Below are 26,665 nucleotides of genomic sequence, written 5' to 3'. Positions count from 1 at the left end.
TTTTCTAGCATTTTTAAAAACTGCAGAATATTAATGATAATTGAATCTATATCAGGATATTATGTTTAAATATAATTTAGATAAGATGTAGTTGTAAATGTGTTTAAATCAGAATTTTACTGAATCATAAACCTGTTAAGTAACTTTATTATTATTTAGACTAATATTTGAAGATTCCATTAATAGGGTATCGGTTTATCAGGTTGTTATAAAAAAAATTCTATTTGCGAGTACACTTTAGTAGAAACCATTTTTCCTTCAATATCCATCGGTTAATGCGGTAATTCACAATTATGCATACATGCATTTGTATGTTACAAATTATCTATCTAAGTTGAACAATTTTTCGATCTAGATTACTCGATATAGTCATGTAAGAAAAAGAAACAGGCTTCTAATTTAGTAGGTAAGGATCCCTTAATTATTAGAAGAAAAGTAGAAATTAATTACTTTTTGTATGTGCTATTTATTTATAGGTTTTAATTCTAATTAAGAAGTAATTTACTTTAGGGGAAGCCATTAAAAATACAGTAGTTTCTACGTGTTTAGTATTTCTACTAAGGAGCATTCTTCTATTTTACAGTAATATTTATTTAACTCTTGCGTCGGAGGTACATAACCTCTTTAAAGATTTACGTAACAAATTTTTACCCTTCCCGACTTCTGAAGTACTTTATAAAAAGAAGGTTTTACAGGGTTAAATAATATTTTCCCCGTTTTTATTTTTTATTTCTCGACGATTTGAAGTTTCTAAGTCCAATTAAATTAAAATTTTGGAAACAAAATTTCTCTTAGAAAGCATTTGTGTGGCCATTATTTATATTATCAAGAAGGATTAAAAATATAGATCATTCAAAATGTATTGTGTGAAATGATTGTTTATTTTTGAATTTGTCGAATGAGAAGGACAAGAATTTAAACTATAAATTAATTAGTCATTTACAGGGTGGAAATAGTTTTCAACCTTTACTGACCTCAGGTGGTAAATTTTATAATTTTTTTGCAACCTGAAATATTTTTAATTGTTTTATGATAACACACATAATAATAAAATTTTATTTTTATTTTATATAAGAAGAGGCTTAAGAAATAAAGATTAAAATCGTAATCATGTAAGAAGACTAACGTGATACTTCTACTTAAAAATAACATCAAGTATTTGCCAACGGCCATACCACGTTGAATACACCGGTTCTCGTCTGATCACCGAAGTTAAGCAACGTCGGGCGCGGTTAGTACTTGGATGGGTGACCGCTTGGGAATACCGCGTGCTGTTGGCATCTTTTTTTATAAATAGTTTTGTAGTTGGTATATATATAATATATATATATATTCAACTATCGACATGTTTATTTTTTTTCTGCTCACTTTCTGTTAATAGGAAAGTGTTGAATTTTTATCTCACAGGTTTTAGAGACGTAATAAAAATAAACCTTCATTCACCTTTTTACCTTCACGGAAAAATATAGGATCTATAAATTTTACTTAAAACATTTATTTTTACGACTTGAGTTGAAACATTTGCGTTTATTTTTATAAACGAGGTGTTATAAGAACGGAAATAATTTTCATCCGCTGTAAATGTACGTATATATAATTAAAATAATTTAGGATGAATTTGAGCTAATTTTTACTGGATCAACAAATGAAACATTTAATTATTTTTATACATAAATTAAGAGAAAATAAATATTTACTGATCATTTTTTTTTGAATTGTGAAAAAGATTTGTGGATGTTGTTTATTCATATCATACATCATTCAACATTGAACAAATTTTAAGGATAAAATATTTTATTACTTGACCGATAAATTTTTTTAACATTTAATCAAATATATTAAAGACGGAGATCCCATCTTCTTTAAACAAAAAATAACATATATATTATAATTCCTTTGGATGGAGTTTATAAAAATTAATAGTTAATAAAACATTTAAAAAAAAATTGGAAAAAATAACTTTTGAGATTTAAAGTTGGTACCAACCCTCTCTTTGATGGAATTTTAATTTATAATTTACTTAATTTTTTCAAATTAATTCACGGAAAAAAATTAAAATACGCAACATTTTCGTTGATTTTTTTTATTTCAAACAAGATCCGTTCCTATGATGTAAAAAACTTTTGAAATTCATCTACAAGATATACATTTTTAACCAATTATTTCACGATATAAGAATTAATAAAAATGAACCTACTTTAGTAGGAAAAAGCTTTTACAGTTTATTTTTAGAAAATTTTATAATTTTCTAAAATAGACGTTAACAGGGTAAAACTTGTCAACTTTTATAACAGTAATTGATAGAAAAATTATTTTTTTTATATTTTGAGATTTAGATAACTAAGAATTTACGTAGTTGAATCTGTGTTCATTTTTTATACAGTACCAATTTCACAAATCGTTCAGGAACATTTTCTTATTTTTGTATTAAAATATTCTGAAGAATTGAATAAAAAATCTTTGTAAGAAGATTTTTACGTAATACTTATACTTAAAAGTAAAAACATCTTCTCGCCAACGGCCATACCACGTTGAATACACCGGTTCTCGTCTGATCACCGAAGTTAAGCAACGTCGGGCGCGGTTAGTACTTGGATGGGTGACCGCTTGGGAATACCGCGTGCTGTTGGCTTTCCTTTTCATAAAATAAAAATTACTTTTTTCCTTTACTTTCAATTTATCGGCGTAGTTTTAACTTTTCCTACTCATTCCGTGTTACAAGAGAGGAGTTTATATGGAGGCTTTATCACAGGTATAAAGAGATAAATAAATAGCCCTCCCTTTCCCAAAATAAGTAAATCCATAATTTTTTTCGTACAGAGTTGAAACTTCTGTTTTTTTTATAAACGAGGCAAATATTTTAACAGTAATATATTTCTTCCCAGTATACATAATACATACATATACATATATATATATATATACGGGGTTATCATAAAAGAATGGTGCGGTTTTGAACATGGTTTAAATTAAAACAGAATTACAGTTTATGTTTTTTATTTTTCAAATTTGTCGTCTCAATCATTTTTTTACATAATTAATAAATTTCAATATGTGCGCCCTTAGTCGCTCGACAAATGTTCAAACGATACTAAACTTCTCTCCAAACATTAGTTAACATTTATTTCTTCGTTAACGGTTGTCATTGACATTAATCCTGTTTTTTAAGTGGTTTAGGTCGCGAATTTTTTGTGTATATACAACGCTTTTGATGTACCCCCACAAGAAAAAAATCACAAGGTGTCAGGTCTGGACTCCTTGGAGGCCAAAGTATGGGTCCTTGCCGGCCTATCCATCGATCTCCAAATTTTTCGTTCAAAGCGTCCGTGACCGATGCATTGAAGTGCGGAGGAGCACCATCTTGTTGGAAATGAATTCGATGAATGTTTTCGAGTTCATCCGGCTGAGGAAAGCAATAATCGGTTAACATGTCAAGATACACAACTCCATTAATTGTTTTTTCAGCAAAGAAGAAAGGCCCTATTACACGATTTTTCATCACACCACACCAAACATTAACTTTAGGCGAATCTCGTTGTTTCTCAATAATTGCGTGTGGGTTTTCAGAGCCCCATATTCGTGAATTGTGTCTGTTAACACATCCATTCACATGGAATGTAACTTCGTCTGTAAAAATTATATCATCTAAAAACGATTCGTTTTCATTTATTCTGTCCAACATCGAGTTTCAATTCCTGCAGTATCTGGATTTTATAAGCGTGTAATTTCAGTTTTTTATGTAAAACTTTGTGAACTGTTGATTTTGGAATACCTAATTCGACGCTTCGACGGGGGATGGACTTCCCAGGACTTCTAATTGCCGATTGTCTAATTAGTTCAACCGTTTCGTCTGGTACACTTGGTCTGCCGGTTGATTTCTGTTTCTTAACCGATCCGGTGTCTTCGAATTGTTTGAACCGACTTGTTATCTTATTTTTGTGTGACGGATCTCTTCCGAATTCACGTCGAAACGCATGTTGAACTAAAATTACGGATTTTAATTCGACCACCAATAAAACACACTTTGCTTTGTCATTATTCGAGAACATAGTAACTCACTAAACTCACCGCAACAACAATAAAAGAACTGACATTGTGGTAACAAATGCTGATAAACTTTTGGGTTGGAGGCTTTCAGGGATACCAATATAATATCTAGAAATTTCCCTACAATCTTCCTATGAATTACTGAAACCGCACCATTCTTTTATGATAACCTGTATATAAATTGCAGTTTAATAGGATTGAATTTGAGCTAATTTTTATTTGTTCAACAAATAGTTTGGCATTTAATTATTCATATAAGTTAATTAAGATAAAATAAATATTTACTGATCTTGTTATTTCTGTCAAAAAATTGTGACTGTTGTTTATATGCATGCATTCTTACACTTTTCAACAAAGGCTGAACAAATTTTACGGATAAAATATTTTACAATTTAACCGATAAATATTTTGTAACATTTAATCACATACTGAAAACAGAGGCCCTTTAACATTTACAGAAGACGGAGACTATAATAAACGCTTTGGATAGATTTAACAAATAAATAACTAACAAAACAAATAATATAAGAGAAAAACCAAAATTGAAAAAAATAATTTTTGAAATTTGAAAGATAGCTCGAATCCTTTTAAGTGGAATTTTTTTATGATTTACTTATTTGAAAATAATTTTTTTGAAATGATTATATTTCTTTAAATTTTAAGTAAAAGAAAATTTGAAAATATTTTCGTAGAATTTTTTTTTTAATTTCAAACAACCAAAACAGTTTTCAGTAGTCAATTTTATACTGTGGTGAAAATATAAAGTATACTATACATAAAAAAGATTTTGATATTAATAATAAAACACAAGAAATACATTTTAACAAAATTTTTCAGGATATAAGAATTAATACAAAAATATAATTGTAACTACTTTCAAATAAATAAAAAAATCCCTTTCGGCACGCAGGAAGGCGGAGGTAGATTTCACCCGGTTCTAAGTAGGAGATAAATAAGATTTCCACTTTAGAGTTAAGAAAAACTTCAAATTTACTCAATACGACAATGGTTGCATGTGAAAAAACGTTTCACATGTTTAGCATTTGACAAGTCCAATCCTTTGAAAAATATTTTTAAAATATGTATTTTATGTTTACATGTACTTTTTTAGAAGTAAAATGTTTTAATTACTTTATATTTATTAGCATATTAAATATTTAAACTGAATAAAACCACTTTTAATTATTTCACAAGACATTAATTTGTCATTTTATTCAATAAATACCCTTATGACTGTAATAACTAAAACGTGTCATTATTACGAATTTTCTTTTTTGAAAGTAGATATTCTGTTCGTTTTTTTCACTCCTTCTAAAGGTATCATTTTTATATATTTTCCCGTTACCTTTCTTTTCCCTGTATGAGTGTTTCTTTTTCATTTTTGATTATTCATCAAATAATCCAATAATAAAAACTGAATATTTTACACTGTAAGATCAAAATTAACATTTGTAACCAGTATACAGGAGTTCACTAAACGGAATATTTTAATTATTATTAACTTTTATTTAAACGGCACACCAGAAATCTGAAACTTTTTTAATCAACAAGTCACGAGGTACGAGAATACTGGTCTAGTAATACGAGTAATAAAGGGGCTTTACTCTATCCTAACATTTCATGTAAAATTGTTGAATTAATAATTGTATAAATATTCGATGTTAATAATAACTATTTCAACAATTCTGTAGCTGTCCACTTTATTATAGAATTGGAGGATCGTATCTCAATTTCAAATGAAATAAGTATAAATGAAATGCAGCAAAAAATGTGTATATGTAATTTAATAGACGACAAGGAAGTCACGTGGTGTCCACATCAGATTTTTCTGTTTAGCCTCCGGAATCACCGTAAGGTATTACTTCAGAGGATGATATGTATGAATGTAAATGAAGTGCAGTCTGCTATGTTGTAACGTAAAATTAAATAAATAATATTTAAAGTGTAAAAAAGTATTTAAAGTGGCCGCTAGTACCACTACAATACGGAATGCGTATGCGCTTTTGTTAAAATTATATTATTAATCAAAAAATATATTTAAATAAAATGATCAGCTTGATATTTTAAATATCAAGCTGCGTGAGTAAGACGGACATCCGAAAAACGCCGCGTGACGGGAAAGTCTTACAACTGTGTTTTCAGCCCTTTTTTACGTCCTTGTAAGAAGTAAAGGAACTATTCTGATTACGAAAAATTTGGGTTTTCAGATTTCAACGGAAATATCTTTTTTGACCATCCCTAAATCCATTTTGACTGGTTTCCGCACGACGTCTGTATGTAGGTACGCATGTATCTCCCATAATTAAAAAACGATTAGCCGTAGAATGTTGAAATTTTGGATTTAGGACTGTTGTAACATCTATTTGGGCACCATTTTATAATCTATAAACCAGATTTTAATCAATTTTTTTATTTTAAATTAAAATTATATATTATATAATAGTACATAGTAGGAAGAATAATGTATTGAAGTCTTGAGCAGGGATGGTAGGGGAGCGGGTTGAGGAAGCATGGGAGAGACAGTACCGTATCGACCGCTTCAAACAGAAGCTATAAATAGTGACTAGGTCGTGTTCCAGCACCACACAATTAGATTCTCGCCTGTATTTACTGGAAACAATTAATTTAGTCAATTCGTTTCACAACACATATTTCATTAATAATAGAACAATTAATTACATTTATACATCTAATTGAGCCTTATTTTAATTATCTAAAACTAAAAAAAAAATAATTTTAATTAGATTTATTACCATATGTTACTGAATATAAAGACCTATTTTCATATTTTAAATTTTTTTCATACCTTTTTTCGTATTTTTTGATTATTTTAAAGCAGTTATACTTAAAACTGCAGATGGGTATTCATTTATTTGAACTGCACCTATGTACGATATTATAAAAGATTGAACCTATAATTGTCCACCCAACGTTTCAGCCACAAGACTGTTGTACGCCGTAATGGAAAAGAAACTAAAAGCAGACCTACTTTCCATACAGACCAAAACTATTAAAAGGATCTAGTAACGCTACAGGTTACAACATCCTTAGAAAGGATTAAGTGATTCTACAAAAAAAAACCAGGAAGATTTGAATGGAAAGGAAGGTACAATGCAATCACAAAAAAAGCTACGAAAGTAGACAAATAAACCTACCTAAATGAGACCTTTTATGCTTGGAGAGGTATACAGGTAATATGTGCCCATCTCGCCAACATTTCTTCGGAACAAAAATCAGTATATTACTGACATAATTTTACTTTTATCATCTCAAGTATATATGCTAAAAAATCCTCTATTTCACCCGAAATTATAATATATAGTGCCACTTTCAAGCAGATTCAAGTTTTTTTTTTTTTTTTTAATTATGTTCAAAATTGTTTAGCCAGTAAACATTAACCCTTTCCTTTTTCCTGTTTAGCCTCCGGTAATTACCGCTCAGATAATACTTCAGAGGATGATATATATGAGAGTAAATGAAGTGTAATCTTGTACAGTCTCAGTTCGCCATTCCTGAGATGCGTGGTTAATTGAAACCCAATCACCAAAGAACATCGGTGGTATCCACGATCTAGTATTCAAATCCGTGTAAAAATAACTGACTTTACTAGGACTTGAACGCTGGAACTCTCGACTTCCAGGTAAGTTGATTTGGGAAGACGCGTTCACCACTAGACCAACCCGGTTGAGTAAACCTATCACTGAACCATAAGCGTTCAGTCAGATCCCAACTGGGTGATTACTAAAGGTTAGATTCTCGTATGCAGCACGTATAAAAAAGAATGACCCGATTTTAAAATAACCACACAAGAATCTTACAATTATGTCACATCCAGCACATCCGACACCCTCCGGAAGGGGGAGCGCATTGCATCCTCCAAATAATAGGGCCCCCCGAAAGGCGCATTCCTGTTAGACCGGAAGAATCTTCACGGGATGGACTGAAGGGAGATCACGCTGGGAGAACGAAGCTAATACGCGGATAGTTACAAAAGTCAGCCCCGGTCAAACAATTTCTTCCCGGTCTAAAGAATCGGAACGCAACATAAATAAAAGAAAATACATATAACCGCTGTTAAAACAGCAGAAATGGACTTTTTTCCAGGTTCTGCGATAAGTATGGAGATACATAAATCTCCCGCAATCCTTGCGTTCCGTTCCAACCGTTCAAGATTATTGAATGAAATTTGCACAAAGTGCGTGATATAGAGTTTCAAATACCGGGTACCAGATACCAAATAATACTAGCACTCAAATGTGCGTTAACCTCGATCGTAAACAACATGGCATCTATGCAACAGAATGCGTCTTGTGTTCTAAATTACAATTTGGTAATTTAGAGTCCATAATAAAGATTCAGCACTTTTTTCAGGATCAGTCCACCACTGTTAAGAATTTGAAGAATCGGAGTGTTTATGCAAGGGGATGAGTCCAGGGCAATCATGCAATTAAGAGGAAAATGGACAACAAATTGAAAGAGGCTTTTCAGCGAAGCTCAAAAAATTCTAGTCGCTAGTCGAGAACTTGTATCCCTTATATGACAGATTCGCTTAGTTAAGACACGCTTGAGTTTCAGGACATACTGATTACAACTGGTACGTCTTTTCAATAAGTGAAAAAAGAAAAAGTAATAATTTTTGGTGATGTGCTCTTAGTTGATAAGGATAACGATACGTTCTTATCACAGTTACTTTTCAATAATGAAAAATTTCATTTAAACGGTAAAGTTTCACGTCACAGTGTTCGCATACAGGGATCTGAGAATCCGCACGAAATTGGGAACGAGACACACCAAAAGTTAACTTTTTTTTTACGGTTATATTTACAATGATTTATGGCCCTTTCTTTTTTGGAAGAAATAGGGCATTCTACACAAGTAAATTATTCCACAAGTAAATTATGACTTTGAAGTCATTTTTCAGCAAGATGGGATCTCACCACAACCTGGATTCTTTTTATTATATACTGTATGAATGCAATACTTATATTGTTGAATACTTTATGAATCAATAGACACTTGTTGAAGCAAAAATATTAGAACAGAGAATGCTAGTTTTGGGAAGGTACTTTAATAGTAATAAAAATAATATCTAACTAGGAGAAAATTTAGGAGATACTTTAAAAGAGATGCCAGAATAAGTTTATTTTACCAAAAAGAAACTGACATGTTGAATATTTTTACTTTATATTTCCTTCAGACTAGTTAGTTGATTTTAACCAAAGAAATAAATAAAAATCAACTATTGTCAAGTTCGAAGAGGATCATAAATGTTGCAGAGACGTAAATTTTTTTGTACAAACTGATATACTCACAAAAATATTTTGGAACAATATGTTGATGAAAAACACAATGGATTTTCACATTACAGTAATAGATTCCAACTTCTGTCCTTTATTCTCTTCATAAATTTCCTGTTTAACTTTGAAAACCTCAATTATTTTGTCATTCATCGAGATAAAGGAGTGATTATTGTTATCAATACTAACACGACCCACATGGAAATGATTACGTCACTCACAAACCTGTGTTATTTCATTGCAGTTTTATCCTACATTTTTGTAAGCAATAATAATGTCTTCAAAGAAGAGTTAAAAAAAATCACAAAAGTTTAATATTTGTACACACTTCAATTAATGAAAAATGGAATGATATCACACGCGTACATTAAATAAATATGTGTGTGTTAATGTTATTAGATATGAAACAAGCCACCGGGTTGGTCTAGTGGAGAACGCGTCTTCTCAAATCAGCTGATTTGGAAATCGAGAGTTCCAGCGTTCTAGTCCTAGTAAAGGATTAGAATACTAGATCGTGGATACCGGTATTCTTTGGTGGTTGGGTTTCAATTAACCACACATCTCAGGAATGGTCGAACTGAGACTGTACCAGACCACACTTTATTTACACTCATACATATAATCCTCATTCATCCACTGAAGTAATATTGAATGGTAATTCCTGGAGGCTAAACAGGACAAAACAAGATATGAAACAAGAATTTGCAATAATATCGAGACATATTTTGATGTCATGAAAGTAGTCAATTTATGAAACAATATAATTTTCCTGTTAAGATTAGTACTCGTATTTCAAAGAGAAGACGGAGTGACTGCGGAAATATTTCGAAGTTATTTCATAAAAAAAATTCAAGAACGACTTTTCAATATTTTATTTTGTATAATTATTTGCGCAAGAAAAATATAAAACATAAATTAAATGAGAAAAGTAACAGTGGTATAATTTTTTTTAATTTAATATTAAAATATATTTTTTGTTTATAATTACGAGTAGATCCTAAACAAAAGCATCAAGTTTAAAGTCACTCACCCACTGTGACTTAGTGACTTACTGTATAGGCTCGTATGAAAAAAAAAATTTATTGTGGACAACACATGACTTCCTTGCACGCCTATTAAATTACATCTACACTTTCTTTCTTTTTTTTTTTTTTTTTTTTTTAATGAAAAGTAGATAAAATTTTATATCATTAAAAATTTCTGATTTTTTTCAAATTTTTTTTATTGTTATTATCAATCAGAGGTTAATATTTATTAATAAATCAATATATTTAAATTTAAAAAAAGTAAATAAATAAAAGTTTAAAAAATGTACATGAAGTCGGATTCGAACCGATGTGCCTTCCCCTCGTAAGATCCAAATATTTCATTAATTAAAATTTGATTACGCAATAATTCTGGAACCAATGAAAATAAGCACCACTTATTATATATCGTTGAAAATTTCTCAATGAATGTTTATTACTGCAGTTAAGAAAAAGTCCAAAATCCATTTTTTTTTATTTTGAGTTTTCTTAGAAACTTTTGGTACAGTCGCTTGCAATCGAAGGGGGAGGTGCACAACTAGATGATACAACGGTCCTAAATCTAAAATTTCAACATTCTACGGCAAATCGTTTTTGTGTTATGCGAGATACATACATTCGTACGTGACAGACGTGACATACGTTTCATACGCCGAAACTAGTCAAAATGGATATTTCCGTAAAAAATCTGGAAACCGTTTTCCTTTACTTTGTACAAGGAAGTAATATACAAACACAAAATCAACATAACCTCAATTTGAGGTTATGTTGTCGGTTGTCGAGCTTAAATTGAGCATAACTTAGGAATGACTCAAACAATCTTCATCAAATTTTCACATATACAACTTCAGATACCCTACTAGAGCATATCTAAATTTCAATTAAATCGATTGAGTAGTTTTGGAAATTTTCGAGCCACAAATCTTATACATAGGCCTATAAATAAATTACATTTTAATTCAATGATATATTTGTTATTCACATACCTAAAAAAGTAAAGAAAATTCAATTTCACCGCCCTCCCTAATCATACCATGCGACCGAAAGTAATACCGTACTTTTCTTCGTAAAGTCGGAAAAACTCAGATGTGAGACGGTAAGTGAAATTTAAAAAAAAACATACATAACGCAAAATGCGCAGTAAAACAATTTACATTCTATTTTTAACTAATAAACAGTGCAATGTATATACTCCATTGTCTTTAGGTAAGAAATACACGTGTTACCGTGTACTTTGGTATGTTACGTATTTAAAATATTTATAAACTCGAATTACATACAACTATCAATTCTCATAGTTAATAACTAAACTTAAGGTCATATAGATTATTTTATTCATGCTTTATAACAACTTTATTTATCTATTATTAAATTACGTTATAAATATTATATTATACAATGTACGCGAGGATGTGACGTGAAATAAACGAGGTTACGTTCTCATGTTTGTATGTAGTCAGCCTTGAATATGTAGGTAAGTATATCTACGTAGATATAAAAAGATAAAACATGTACAATATCAAATTTAATTTATTTAATCTTGTAAATGTCGGTCAATAGAGCTCAAAAATACTATTTTTTTTTAAGATAATAAAACTAGATAGATAAAATTATTAAAATACTTTATTATCAATAAATAAATTGATAAAATGATACTAGGGTCTTTCCTGTGCGCACATCACGTTAAAATTACTTTTTTTATTTTTTTCTGTTTAGCCTCCGGGAATTACCGTTCAGATATTACTTCAGAGGATGAATTAGGATGATATGTATGAGTGTAAATGAAGTGCAGTCTTGTACAGTCTCACGTCGACCATTGATATGTGTAGTTAATTGAAACCCAACCACCAAAGAACACCGGTATCTACGATCTACTATTCAAATCTTTATAATAGTCTTTATCTTCAAACCTTTACTAGGACTTGAACGCTGGAACTCTCGATTTCCAAATCAGCTGATTTGGGAAGACGCGTTAACCACTAGACCAATCCGGTGGGTTATTCTAAAACTACTGGAAAAAATTTATAAACCTTTGTAGATTTAGATTTTTTTTTTTATTTGTAGATTTATAGAGGCAAGGTTATTATCACCAATTCGAATTATCACGACATTCTTAATGGCGGTTAAGGTATTAAAAATGTACATTAAAGAAAAAAAAAAATTATTATTATTATTGTAATTAGCTTAAATAAAGGCATTTAGCGAATTTTATGGGTTTCGACTGTTTATTTTGGCTGTTGATATTGTATTGTCAAAAGTTAAAAAAAAATGCCTTTAAGAATGTTAAGTAACCTTTCTCATTATTCAAAGTCCGCTAAAAGAATGAGAGTATCTCGGTCCTCTGAAACAGCTGAAGTACGTGATTCTGGGCTAGCTGCTGAACGAGAGCGCTACTCCCAGACTCGAGTTGCAACAAATTTGCAACGCGAGTTGCAGTTAAATTCCTCAAGAGTTCTAAGGTTCAGCTAATACTAAAGACAGTTAATACATTTTGTTTATTTAATTCAATGATTATACCTTAAATGCGCGCCTATACCGTATTTCATTCCCATGGGTGTTGCGGTACTAGCGGCCACTTTAAATATTATTCATTTATTTAATTATACCGCTCACCTGTGACGTTACAACATAGCAGATGATTACAGCTAACCCACCGGGTTGGTCTACTGGGGAACGCGTCTTCCCAAATCAGCTGATTTGGAAGTCGAGAGTGACAGCGTTCAAGTCCTAGTAAAGCCAGTTATTTTTACACGGATTTGAATACTAGATCGTGGATACTGGTGTTCTTTGGTAGTTGGGTTTTAATTAACCACACATCTCAGGAATGGTCGAACTGAGACTGTACAAGACTACACTTCATTTAAACTCATACATCCTCATTCATCCTCTGAAGTATTATCTGAACGGTAGTTACCGGAGGTTAAACAGGAAAAAAGAAAGATGATTACAGCTACATTTATTCGGATTTGAATACTAGATCATGGGTACCGGTGTTCTTTGGCGGTCGGATTTCAATTAACCACACATCTCAGGAATGGTCGACGTGAGACTATAATACTACACTTTATATACTTTCATACTTAACATCATCATTCATCCTCTTAAGTTAATACCTTACGATGATTCCGGAGGTTAAACAGAAGAGCGAAAAGGGGGAGCGGGAGAGGGAGAGAAACAGAGAGTTTATGCTGTTGTCATTGTAGAGCTACTATGGTCACATAAAGATAAAAGTGGATTTAGATAAGATGTATAGATTAAGTACGCTGATCATGGATATGTAGGCGCCATGACAGAAAGGTGTTCCAAAGGTATTGTCATGAGCGGAAATGGAAAGGAAAACAAAAAGGGATATGCTGTGCGTCATTTAACTGAAATTCAAGAACCGCTGAAGGTATTAAGAATTGTTGAATGGAGACCATCCTAAATCCAAAGATTTTCTAAACCTTATAAGATCCTACAACAGCGCCTTTCAAATGACTTCGTTTGGAAATATTATCAGCATTATTTTCACAACGATAAGGATAAAGCACACAACTGGAGTCCATGGGGCGGAGTTCCCTGATCGGCTAGTTCAAAAATAATTTTATTAATATTTGAGAATACACCTTTCTAGTTTCCCAGACTTATTTTTAGCATAACTCTTTAACGGAATGTAAGATTAACTTCTAAATTTTGAAATATATAAGATGAATTGTAGAAAAATTTGTAAAAACCCCTCTCCTGTTAATTCATATTGTTTTAATTATATATTTAAATTAACCGAATTTATCACGTTTTTCCGAATACATGCTCATAACTATTACCCTTCAAAAAATAATCCCATAATTTCCTAAAACGTTTTCTTAAGGATGGATTTATAATACTTATTAGTTTCAATTTTTATTCTTTATAATCTTTTAATAAATTTTATCCATCGCTGCGAGTAAATCCAGACCCCATTAAAAAAAAATGTCGTATTATAAAAATATTTAAACATTTATACTAAGTCACATAAAATACTTTTTGAAATTGGTAAGGACGTTTGAAATATTAAAAATTATTTCATAGAACTTTTGTTTTATTTTATTTTGTTCTAACTGCATCTAAGACGGAATTCAAACGCAATTAAAGCCCGTCAATTGAAAATTTGAAAAAGTTAAATTATATTTTTTCAAAATAAAATATAATATTTAAAATTATATATATATGTATAAAGGGGGCTCTCCCTCCTGGACCACCATGGCCCAGGTCGGCGCAGGCATGCCCCGGGACCGACCCAAGAGCTCCACGAGGCTAAGGGGCCGACTCCAGAGCCCCAGTGTTTGCTCCGCTTCCCCTTCCCGAGTAGCCAGCATCCCCGCAATGTTGTTTACAATTAGGGGTTGTAAGAATAATACGATTAAATAACAATTAAAATATTCAGGGATTATAGAAACCCGAAAAAGCAACTATGTTATAGAAGACGCCGGCCTCAGTGGAGCAAGTGGTAGCGTCTCAGCTTTTCATCCGGAGGTCCCGAATTCAAATCCCGGTCAGACATGGCATTTTCACACTACAAAACTTGTCATTCATCTCATCCTCTGAAGCAATACCTAATGGTAATCTCGGAGGTTAAAAAAAATTACAGAACAGAACTTTCTTTCTTTTTCCTGTTTACTCTCCGGGAATTACCGTTCAGGTATTACTTCAGAGAATGATATGTGTAAATGTAAATGTATCATAGTCTTGTAGTCTCAGGTTGACCACTCCTGAGATGTGTGGTTAATTGAAACCCAACCACCAAAGAACATTGGTATCCACAATCTAGTATTCAAATTTACATAAAAGTAACTGTCTTTACTAGGATTTGAAAGTTGGAACTCTCGACTTCCAAATCAGCTGATTTGCAAAGACGCGTTCACCACTAGACCAACCCGGTGGGTTAGAATAATATTAAATACGGTGAATAAAGTACACACACCTTTGACTACGAAAAATTCATAACTTATGTATGTTGCCATAAATATAACACTGAAGTAAAATGATTAATATATTTTTTCTTCAATGAATATCTTTAATTGAAAACTTCACTCCCAAGGGGGCTGCAGCCTTGGTCTATAGTTTAAACCTTCACTGGCATAACACGAATGTATGCTACAAATTTCAAAGCAATCGATCGGTTGGTTCTCGCGTTATGCAAAAACATACAAATAGACAGAAAGACAAACAAACTTTCGGCTTTAAATGCAAGATGTATATATATATATATATATATATATATATATATATATATGTATATATTTATAAATAATATATGTAGTATATGTGTAAATGTGTAAATGAATCTTAATTGCAGTTATATTTAATCATAAGAAATTATAAATTAAATTTGAAACAATTTAAAATTATTTACCGTACTATCAATAAAAAAGTTAGATAAGGATTTTTTAAACATCTTCAATAACCAACAATTACCGTTTACATCACTGAATTTATATTATTTTTTACTCAATAAATGATATGCAACTAAATCATGTTTAGTTTAACCACGACATTAAAAGAATTTTATTAAATTTTAGAAATTCATGTTTCTGGCCTCACGTTTGAAATGTAGAACAAGGTGATACACTAATTTATATGATAAGAGAAAGAAAATTAAGTTATAAAAATATCTACTAATATCACTTACGACTGAACAATAATAAAAATATTGGAAAAAATTAGTTACAATATAATAAAACATTCAATAAAAACCATTTCTGAAAATATGGATAAACCCGTTTTCTAATATACCAGTTATACTTAAAATTAACACAATTTATTATCTGAGAAAAATAAATCATTCGAAATGAAAACAGATTTTCAGAAAGTATAAAAATACATAATTTTACAAGGCATATTTTAAAACAACTTTTAAAAATCCGTAAACACGTTTTCAATGCTAATTAGATAAGTAACAACATAAGACTTTTTTCTTTAATAAGTTAGTTTATAATTTATTAACGTTAATATAATTAAACTAAGAGAACTTCAGCGTTAATTGTAATTATTAAAAATATTAAACAATTAAATAAACTAAATTATCAGACTGGAAAATTTTCAAAAATTTAAGTAAAACAATGAACATTTAAGATTTTATTTAAATTTTTTTTAACAATTACAGTGACTACGAACAAATCAGCACGACCTAAAATTACTTAAAAGGTCAATAAATCATTGGTTATAAAATAACAATGTCCTTCTAAAACCGGAACATATTTGAAGGACAAAAAATAACAGTATAAATTGCGCTCATAAATTGTTTTTTATTTATTTATTTTTTAACAAGTTTTCTACTATTATATAACACATATAGTCAATAAAAAATTTTCAAAAAGTAAATAAACTAACTATAACGGCTTCCATAACAGGAAACGATTTTTAAACGTCTATTAAACCAAAAATATACTACTAATTTTGTTTTTTCCCCTGTAACAGAAACATGAAAATTAGTTTACACTAATTTTCATGTAACAGATACCGAATGATATTCATCTTATTGTACGTGACGTGTTTAAGATGATCAAGGGAAATAAATAAACGGAAAATACAAGACGATATATGCCATTTATTTCCAAGTTCAATCAAAATCGTTTTAAATGCATCAAATAAAGTAAATAAATAACTATAAATTCAAGAAAAGATATTTAAAAAGTAGTTTCCCCGTCTTGAGATTGTAGCCACACCCGAAAATGGCACAGTATTCGAGAATTACAAACAGCTCATGCCAGGTTTTCTATTTTAAAAAAATATTAAGAAAATAAAACATAAAAGATTGAAAAACGATATCCTGTGTCCTTTTTCACGAGCCGAATATACTATCATACATAAGCGTAGGTCCCTTTAGGTTGCGCGGGTGTGAGGTCGCGCAATGAATTTAAAGATATTGCAATAAATTGACAGAGAAATTTATTATCTGCGAATCTACAATCAGCTGTTGTAAATATGCGAGGTATACTCAATGAACGTTTAGTTAAGAGTACGGAGTAGCATGCACCGTAACTTTCTAACGGGAGACTTTCTTAGGGAAGATTTAGGATTAGATGATGCATGGAAAATGTATCTATTATGCAGGATATAAAAAATGTGATAAGAACTGTGTACGTAATATAATCTTTCATCCATCTAGGGTGAAAAAGAAGTATTTTGAAGAAATAGCTAAAGTATCACAGCATGATGTTATATCATTTATACTGTCAAATGAAATTCGATGGTTATCCAGATATTTCGCAGTTGGTGCTTCAGTAAAAAATTACGATACATTAAGTATTGTAAAAGTCAGTAATTTAGATCCGGAGTAATAGTGCAAGGTGAAAAGATAAAGAAGCTACGATTTACTGATGATATAGTAATTCTAGCTGAGAATAAAAAGGATTTAGAAGGAACGATGAACGGCATATATGAAGTCCTACACAAGAACTACCACATAGAAATAAATAAGAACAAAACGAAAGTAATGAAATGCAGTAGAAATAACGAAGATGGACTACTGAATGTGAAAATAGGAAGCGAAAAGATTATGGAGAAAGAAGAATTCTGTTAATTGGAAAGTAGAATTGCTAAACGTACACGAAGCAGGAGCAATATAAAATGCCGAATAGCATAGGCGAAACGAGCTAACAGTCATAAATATAGTTTACTTACATAAAATAATAATTTAAAAGTCAGGAAAACCTTTTTGAAGTATGTTCCGAGCGTAGCTTTAGGTGGAAGTGAAACTTAGACGATCGGAGTACCCGAGAAGAAAATATTAGAAGCTTTTGAAATGTGATGCAATAGAAGAATGTTAAAAATCAGATGGGTGGATAAAGTAACAAATGACGAGTGTTGCAGCAAACTGATGAAAAAAAGAAGCATTTGGAAAAATATAGTTAAAGGAAGAGACAGACTTACACGCCACATATTAAGGGATCCTGGAATAGTCGCTTTGATATTGGAGAGACAGGTAGATGGGATAAATTGTGCAGGCAGGCAACGTTTGGAATATGTAAAACAAATTGTTAGGGATGTAGGATGTAGGGGGTTTATCGAAATGAAACGACTAGCACTAAATAGGGAATCTTGGAGAGCCGCATCAATCCAGTCAAATGTCTGAAGACAATAAAATGCCAGTATTGTAAATAGTATTAAAAAAATTCTGACTTATTTCTCAATATCGTGTAGGAGTATTTTCTCTGAAAGATGTATTAGACAAGATTACTTCCTTGTGCAAATTTCTAGAAAAACATGATTTAACAATTATTGATGCTCACTGATATGTAAAGATTAAAATTAACAAACATAACTCAATATTTGAAACACAAAACATTTCGTAGCGGAACAAGAGAAATATTATCGAAACGCCAAAATTATAATGAACGATTATTATTGTTATTCAATATATTGAACCTGTATGTTTGCACTTAAACAGATCAGATTTCCAGATGAAGTATTAAATGATTGGCAAGAATTTTATAATGAAATTATTATAAATTTTGGAAACAATTTTGATTTTGGAAAGCAAAATATAATCAGGTTTCCAAAATTATTCAAATTTAAAGCAAATAAAAACAATAATCTAAATACAAACTGAAACGACTATTCAGAATTGAAATTTGCAATTGCACAGAAAACTAAACTAGGATTGTTGAAGACATTTTAGCAATACTTCAATCTTTGTTCAAACTAACCCTGAATTATCTATTTATTTAACCTTTCCTTTCTATATAACATTATAAGAACTTTTCAAGCGTCCAGCGCAGACTGCGAACGTGGATTTTCTGTTATAAATTCGATAAAAACAAAATACTGAGCCAGGCTCGAAAATGAACACTTCAGTGAATTAAATTATATTTATCCAATGGTCAAAGGTAAATACAAGTGAAGTTTACAAAGAATGGATTTTTGTGAAAGCCAGAAGACAAAATGTTAATCTAAAATAAAATAAGTTACCTATATTTATGTTATTTTCGTTTAAACATGTACACACACACACATATATATATATGAATGAATTGTATAATTGCTACATATATGTAAAATAAGAATAAAAAAAACTCGTGTGTACTTATGTACGCACGTAAGAAGTTATACTTCTTTGGCGTTAAGAAAAAATAATTTTTTTACGCATTCAACAAGTATGACAGTCAAACGATCGATAGATGACATTAAATACCATGAATAAAAGTTTGAATAAACAGGACTTAATGAAATTAAATAATATTTATTTTATACAGTTTAAAAAGTATTAAAGTATTCGTTGTCAAATAAAACAAGGTTCATCGAATTTTTTTTTTTTGTCTTCAGTCATTTGACTGGTTTGATGCAGCTCTCCAAGATTCCCTATCTAGTGATAGTCGTTTCATTTCAGTATACCCTCTACATCCTACATCCCCAACAATTTGTTTTACATACTCCAAACGTGGCCTGCCTACACAATTTTTCCCTTCTACCTGTCCTTCCAATATTAAAGCGACTATTCCAGGATGCCTTAGTATGTGGCCTATAAGTTTGTCTCTTCTTTTAACTATATTTTTCCAAATGCTTCTTTCTTCATCTATTTGCCGCAATACCTCTTCATTTGTCACTTTATCCACCCATCTGATTTTTAACATTCTCCTATAGCACCACATTTCAAAAGCTTCTAATCTTTTCTTCTCAGATACTCCGATTGTCCAAGTTTCACTTCCATATAAAGCGACACTCCAAACATACACTTTCAAAAATCTTAAATTAATTTTTGATGTAAACAAATTATATTTCTTACTGAAGGCTCGTTTAGCTTGTGCTATTCGGCATTTTATATCGCTCCTGCTTCGTCCATCTTTAGTAATTTTACTTCCCAAATAACAAAATTCTTCTACCTCCATAATCTTTTCTCCTCCTATTTTCACATTCAGTGGTCCATCTTTGTTATTTCTACTACATTTCATTACTTTTGTTTTGTTCTTGTTTATTTTCATGCGATAGTTCTTGCGTAGGACTTCATCTATGCCGTTCATTGTTTCTTCTAAATCCTTTTTACTCTCGGCTAGAATTACTATATCATCAGCAAATCGTAGCATCTTTATCTTTTCACCTTGTACTGTTACTCCGAATCTAAATTGTTCTTTAACATCATTAACTGCTAGTTCCATGTAAAGATTAAAAAGTAACGGAGATAGGGAACATCCTTGTCGGACTCCCTTTCTTATTAGGGCTTCTTTCTTATGTTCTTCAATTGTTATTGTTGCTGTTTGGTTCCTGTACATGTTAGCAATTGTTCTTCTATCTCTGTATTTGAACCCTAATTTTTTTAAAATGCTGAACATTTTATTCCAATCTACGTTATCGAAAGCCTTTTCTAGGTCTATAAACGCCAAGTATGTCGGTTTGTTTTTCTTTAATCTTCCTTCTACTATTAATCTGAGGCCTAAAATTGCTTCCCTTGTCCCTATACTTTTCCTGAAACCAAATTGGTCTTCTCCTAACACTTCTTCCACTCTCCTCTCAATTCTTCTGTATAAAATTCTAGTTAAGATTTTTGATGCATGACTAGTTAAACTAATTGTTCTATATTCTTCACATTTATCTGCCCCTGCTTTCTTTGGTATCATAACTATAACACTTTTTTTGAAGTCTGACGGAAATTCCCCTTTTTCATAAATATTACACACCAGTTTGTATAATCTATCAATCGCTTCCTCACCTGCACTGCGCAGTAATTCTATAGGTATTCCGTCTATTCCAGGAGCCTTTCTGCCATTTAAATCTTTTAATGCTCTCTTAAATTCAGATCTCAATATTGTTTCTCCCACTTCATCCTCCTCAACTTCCTCTTCTTCCTCTATAAAACCATTTTCTAATTCATTTCCTCCGTATAACTCTTCAATATATTCCACCCATCTGTCGACTTTACCTTTCGTATTATATATTGGTGTACCATCTTTGTTTAACACATTATTAGATTTTAATTTATGTACCCCAAAAGTTTCCTTAACTTTCCTGTATGCTCCGTCTATTTTACCAATGTTCATTTCTCTTTCCACTTCTGAACACTTTTCTTTAATCCACTCTTCTTTCGCCAGTTTGCACTTCCTATTTATAGCATTTCTTAATTGCCGATAGTTCCTTTTACTTTCTTCATCATTAGCATTCTTATATTTTCTACGTTCATCAATCAGCTGCAATATATCGTCTGAAACCCAAGGTTTTCTACCAGTTCTCTTTATTCTGCCTAAGTTTGCTTCTGCTGATTTAAGAATTTCCTTTTTAACATTCTCCCATTCTTCTTCTACATTTTCTACCTTATCTTTTTTACTCAGACCTCTTGCGATGTCCTCCTCAAAAATCTTCTTTACCTCCTCTTCCTCAAGCTTCTCTAAATTCCACCGATTCATCCGACAACTTTTCTTCAGGTTTTTAAACCCCAATCTACATTTCATTATCACCAAATTATGGTCGCTATCAATGTCTGCTCCAGGGTAAGTTTTGCAGTCAACGAGTTGATTTCTAAATCTTTGCTTAACCATGATATAATCTATCTGATACCTTCCAGTATCGCCTGGCTTTTTCCAAGTGTATATTCTTCTATTATGATTTTTAAATTGGGTGTTGGCAATTACTAAATTATACTTCGTGCAAAACTCTATAAGTCGGTCCCCTCTTTCATTCTTTCTGCCCAGCCCGTATTCACCCACTATATTTCCTTCCTTGCCTTTTCCAATGCTTGCATTCCAATCTCCAACTATTATTAAATTTTCATCTCCTTTTACGTGTTTAATTGCTTCATCAATCTCTTCGTATACACACTCTACCTCATCATCATCATGGGCGCTTGTAGGCATATAAACGTTAACAATCGTTGTCGGTTTAGGTTTTGATTTTATCCTTATTACAATGATTCTATCGCTATGCATTTTGAAATACTCCACTCTCCTCCCTATCTTCTTGTTCATCACGAAACCTACTCCTGCCTGCCCATTATTTGACGCTGAGTTAATTACTCTAAAATCACCTGACCAAAAGTCACCTTCCTCTTCCCACCTAACCTCACTAATTCCTACTATATCCACATTCACCCTATCCATTTCCCTTTTTAAATTTTCTAGCCTACCAACCTTTTTTAAGCTTCTAACATTCCACGCTCCGACTCGTAGAATGTTATTTTTTAATTTTCTGGTGACCCCTTCCTTAGTAGTCCCCACCCGGAGATCCGAACGGGGGACTATTTTACCTCCGGAATATTTTACCAAGGAAGGCGCCTCCATTATTGCTATGTGAAAATGCAGAGAGCCACATTTTCTTGGAAAAAAAGCAGCTGTAGTTTTCCATTGCTTTCAGCTGCGCAGTACTCAGAGGACTGAGTGATGTTGATACGGCCGTTTAAGTCATTGTGACTCACGCCCCTAACAACTACTGAAAGAGCTGCTGCCCTCTTTCAGGAATCATTCCTTAGTCTGGCTCTCAACAGATACCTCTCCGATATGGTTGCACCTTCGGTCCAGCTACTCTGTATCCCTGAGCACTCAAGCCCCCTCACCAACGAATATATTTTCATCGAATATATGTTATATGTTCATCGAATTATATGTTCATCGAATATATTTCGATTAGTTTAGTTCAATTAATTCTTCGGATGAAGACTGAGTAGACACGAGGGTTATCAGCGGCTTATGATATGAAAAATATGATACAAATAGTTTTATATTAGTGTATGTTGGTAAAAAAATTCTGTTTTTGGTAAATTTAAAATTATTTATTCAAAATCAAGAATTTATTTGATATGTGCTATTTTCTGTGTCATTAAAAAATATAATTTTACTTATAAAAAATAATACATAAATATAATCTCATATCTTGATACACAATTTTCACAAAAAAAAAAAATAAATAAATATACGCTGCAATATAAACATAAAGTTTTATGAATATGAACAACGAACGACATTCACAGTTTAAAATATCCGTCTTCAGAAATCCGTGTATATAAATATATATATATTTATTACGACTCAATATCTGTTATGTTTACAACACGTGTTAATCACTTAAATGCATTGAACGATTGACTGAATTAGACACTACACGCATGTGCGTGCAAACTGATCCACTTAGGCCTGCGAAAATCTTCATCGTGTATTAACATCGACGCTCGCAACTTCCGTAACTTGCTGAAAATACACTCTGATCAGTTTCTTCTGCCGCGCCAAAAGCAGTATAACTTCAAAAAGTTTGCACGAATTTATTTTTGAATGTTTTTTTTTTTTTTGCTAAAACTGATTTTTGTTCGAGCAGCTCTGAAAAAAAAATTAAAGGGAACTTTGTATATAAGTATGCATCAAAATTGAGGTGATATTCAGTATTAAAATGGTTAATTTCACTGCGTTCACAAAATTTTCGATAAAAAACTCTAATTATACTACTCAGATATTTATATGAGTCACAATCATAAAGAAGGGAACCAGGGACAGACAAAAAAAATTAATTTACGCAAAATTAATACATATTTTCTCCCAAAAAAATTACACCATACATTTTTCTTTCAGTAGGGGGATTATACGGGATTTATACGTCAGAACCATACCATACAATACAAATATATATATAAAAAAACTTATACATGAAAAACTTATCATTTCTTTTTTAAATAATGCATTTAAAAAGGTTAATTTATTTGTTGTTTTACACAACTTCCTATATTTCTTACGGCTGTGATATATTTAAAATTATTGTGATACACGATACGAGCCAAATTGAAAATTGTGATGTACATTAACAGCCAGTCCCCATTAATAATAATCAAAACAAAATAATAATAATGTCAGTTATAAGGGTGAACATCACCAAAATTTTTAAGGGCTGTTATACGACAATATATTCGGCTAAATCAAGAAAGGAACGGGTAAACTACTTCATTTTCTACATTTTCCAAGTACACCTGGCATAAAATTTTTCTTAATATTCTTGAATTTGGGAATAACTAATTAATTTTCAGCAGTGATTGGAGTATGGATTTTTAATCAGATTGCCAAAAAATGTTTTGATTGCGGCATGGAATATATACATAAACACCATCATGAAAAAAAATCTAAAAATAAATTACTGGTAACTGTTTAAATAACAGATGGTAATTTGTAAGAGAAAAAAATGAAGTAGTTTTTTAGTGATATATATATAATAAATTTATAAACAAGTTTGAAAAATTATTTTATTTAAAACGTTTTGAATTTTCATGATAAGATATCAGAGTCTTTGTCTATGTCACGTAAAAGTAACTACTGTATGCCAATATAGTAACTTTAATATTTTTTATCTAATTTCCCTGAATTTTTTTTTCTCTACAATTGGAAACTGATTTATAGTAATAAGTTCTAATAACAAAATCATTTTTAACATTTTTCTCCTTATGAAAAATATTATAAAATGTATTTATTTAGAATGACTAAGTGAATATAAATAAAAAATATGAAGATTTAAATTAGACTTTTTTCTTTTTTTTAACCTCCGGGATCACAGTTACGTATTGCTTCAGAAGAGGAGATAAATGACAAGTAGCGTATGAAAATGCCATGTCTGACCGGGATTCAAACCCGAGACCTCCGGATGAAAAGCTGAGACGCTACCACTCGCGCCACGGAGGTCGGCTAAAATAAACTTAAATGTTAAATGGTATAATAAACATTTCCAGTAATCCCGGCAGAATTTATAGTTAATTATTTATAAAACCAATAAAATAAATACAATAAAAAAATTAGTAATTGTAGTATGAAAAAATTCTAACCGTAAACTGTAGTATGTCCTTAAGATAAAATGTTATTAAAACCATCAATAAATTAATTACTTTTAAATTAATATAAGTATTTACTTACATTGTTGTTTTTTTTTTCTAATTACAGAACAGCATTAAAACTTACCTGCAAAAACAGAAAAAATACATACTTTTATAAAAGTTGATACAAAATAAAAAAATAAGTTTTTAATACTTTTCCTGTCATTGGTTATTTATTCTTATATAGTGAAAAAAGCATGACATGAAAAATATTTTAAAAATTCAAAAAAAATTTTTTTGTTTTTTTCTGTTCCCCAACTAAAAATTATCTTCGAAGAACATTTTTTGGTTTTTCTACTTTTACTGAGTTAAATGGAAGAAACAAAAAACAAATTCCACCGAAAAATGTACAACCAATAAAAACTTATCAAAGACGTTTTAGGGCGGTGGTGATGAATTACGATGTAATTTTATTGTAATGTTATTAAAACTATATAATAAGAAAGTAATAAGAAAGGGAGTCCGACAAGGATGTTCCCTATCTCCGTTACTTTTTAATCTTTACATGGAACTAGCAGTTAATGATGTTAAAGAACAATTTAGATTCGGAGTAACAAAGGTGAAAAGATAAAGATGCTACGATTTGCTGATGATATAGTAATTCGAGACGAGAGTAAAAAGGATTTAGAAGAAACAATGAACGGCATAGATGAAGTCCTACGCAAGAACTATCGCATGAAAATAAACAAGAACAAAACAAAAGTAATGAAATGTAGTAGAAATAACAAAGATGGACCACTGAATGTGAAAATAGAAGGAGAAAAGATTATGGAGGCAGAAGAATTTTGTTATTTGGGAAGTAGAATTACTAAAGATGGACGAAGCAGGAGCGATATAAAATGCCGAATAGCACAAGCGAAACGAGCCTTCAGTAAGAAATATAATTTGTTTACATCAAAAATTAATTTAAATGTCTAGAAAAGATTTTTGAAAGTGTATGTTTGGAGTGTCGCTTTATATGGAAGTGAAACTTTGACAATCGGAGTATCTGAGAAGAAAAGATTAGAAGCTTTTGAAATGCGGTGCTATAGGAGAATGTTAAAAATCAGATGGGTGGATAAAGTGACAAATGAAGAGGTATTGCGGCAAATAGATGAAGAAAGAAGCATTTGGAAAAATATAGTTAAAAGAAGAGACAGACTTATAGGCCACATACTAAGGCATCCTGGAATAGTCGCTTTAATATTGGAAGGACAGGTAGAAGGAAAAAATTGTGTAGGCAGGCCACGTTTGGAATATGTAAAACAAATTGTTAGGGATGTAGGATGTAGAGGGTATACTGAAATGAAACGATTAGCACTAGATAGGGAATATTGGAGAGCTGCATCAAACCAGTCAAATGACTGAAGACAAAAAAAAATTATTAAAACTAATTTTAGTGTAATAGTACTAATATATTATTAAGTCTAAATAAACTTTAAAAAATTAAAAAACAATTCAAACAATAACTACAATGAAGCAAACCCCAAAGTATGTTTAAGTCGCTTGCATTACTACTAGCCTTTGGAAGA

At 31.1% G+C, this 26,665-nt stretch overlaps 1 protein-coding gene and 2 non-coding genes across 3 annotated transcripts in view; 2 read left to right on the top strand and 1 right to left on the bottom strand.

The window, feature by feature from the left end:
- The window catches only part of Swip-1 (EF-hand domain-containing protein D2 homolog Swip-1), a 298,599-nt gene that overhangs the window by 155,212 nt on the left and 116,722 nt on the right, over positions 1-26,665 (bottom strand). The gene's annotated exons all lie outside the window — the stretch shown is intronic.
- LOC142318660 (5S ribosomal RNA) lies at positions 1,162-1,280 on the top strand. The gene has a single exon (XR_012755020.1). It is a non-coding gene; the product is annotated as a 5S ribosomal RNA (ribosomal RNA).
- On the top strand, positions 2,514-2,632 carry LOC142318560 (5S ribosomal RNA). The gene has a single exon (XR_012754956.1). It is a non-coding gene; the product is annotated as a 5S ribosomal RNA (ribosomal RNA).

This window comes from Lycorma delicatula, chromosome 1, assembly GCF_047948215.1.
Source record: "Lycorma delicatula isolate Av1 chromosome 1, ASM4794821v1, whole genome shotgun sequence".
In the NCBI taxonomy this organism is placed as follows: Eukaryota; Metazoa; Arthropoda; class Insecta; order Hemiptera; family Fulgoridae; genus Lycorma; species Lycorma delicatula.
Note: the sequence above shows the minus strand (reverse complement) of the source record. Positions and strands in the feature narration are given on the sequence as shown.